Source organism: Adiantum capillus-veneris, chromosome 22, assembly GCF_014529385.1.
Source record: "Adiantum capillus-veneris isolate H3 chromosome 22, ASM1452938v2, whole genome shotgun sequence".
Classification (NCBI taxonomy): domain Eukaryota; kingdom Viridiplantae; phylum Streptophyta; class Polypodiopsida; order Polypodiales; family Pteridaceae; genus Adiantum; species Adiantum capillus-veneris.
In genome coordinates, this window is record NC_140952.1 from 94,728,153 (window position 1) to 94,729,724 (window position 1,572).

Consider the following 1,572-nt stretch of genomic DNA (forward strand, 5'->3'; position numbering starts at 1 on the left):
ATGCTCCTTCTACCATCGGTGGTACTGGAGGTAATCGGACTTCTCCTTCCTTAGATTGCTTCTCCTTCCTTTCAAAGACTTGGTAGGTCATGAGTCCCCCCAAACTTGCCCTTGTCGTGCTTTCTACCTATACCGTGTAGTCAAACTCTTGCAGACGAACTAGCCATTTAGTAATTCTAGCAGACACATCCATGTGTTGTACAACATAGGGAAATATTTCATCCGTGGTTAGAATCACAAATTGCTTAGGCAGCAAATATGACCTAAACTTTGTAGTTGCAAATCTAAGAGCTAGGACTAAGTGTTCCACATGGGTGAAACCTTTCTCTCCTTCTGTCATCATTCGACTAGAGAAGTAGATTGGCCTCATGAAAGATGTCTTCGTATCCTTTTGGAGTAGCACAGCCCCCAATGAGTCATCACCAACACTTGAGGTGACATAGAATTTTTCATCCCACTTAGGTGGTGAGATAGTTGGCAGAGTGGCTAAGACCTCCTTTACCTTGTTGTAGTGATGTTCGCTTTCCTCGTCCCAAGTGAAAGTTGATCTTTGAGTGAGTTGTTGCAGTGGTAGAACAAGTTGTGATAGTAGATGTATGAATCTACTTAAGTACCTCACCTTCTGTAGAAAAGAGACCAGTTGGCATGCGGTCGTTGGTGAAGGTAGGGCTATGAGTGCGGACACCTTACTTGGGTCGGCGTTGATATCTTTTGCTGAAATTTCATGGCCTAGTAGAATGACTTTACTCTCCCCAATGTGGCATTTATCCACATTTAATTGCCCACCTAGGCTCTGCAACGTGGCCAAACCTTCAGTTACCTTTTCTAAATGTGAAATACGGGAGCTATATATACAAAAATCATCAATGAACACTCTTATGGATGTTCCAAAGAACGGTTGAAAAACATATGTAACATATCTTTGGAATGTGGCAGGTGCATTTGTGAGACCAAATGGCATAACCCTGTATGCAAAACAACCCCATGGCGTGATAAAAGTGGTTTTTAGCTGATCTTTCAAGGCTATGCGTATTTGAAAGTATCCAGAATAACCATCACAGACGGTATAGCATTCAAAACCCGCTACTTCATTCAGAATTTCATCCAAGAAAGGGAGAGGAAAGTGGTCTCTCTTTGTAGCTGCATTTAGTGGTTTGTAGTCAACACAGACCCTCCACTTACCATTCTTTTTAGGCATCACCACTACGGGTGACACCCATTTTGAGTTTTCTAGAGGATAGATGAATCCCGCCTCCAGCAGTTTCCTTACCTCGGCCAAGAGTGCCTTTTCTTGTATGACCCCCAGTCATCGTAGCTTTTGCACAACTGGTTTTACCCCTTCCTTCAGCTTAATATGATGTTCCACCACTATAATGCCTGTGATTCTTTCATAGTTGTCAATGAACAGGTTAGGAAATCCCATCAACATTTTCAAAAAACTATCTTTCTCCTTAAGTGTTAATTCTGTAGACAACATACCCTTCAACCTACTTCCTCCTAGGCTAGGTGATTTGCTCTCCTCTTCATTGGGTTGCCCTTTTGGTGATGGATCACCAGTTGTGCTTACCATTT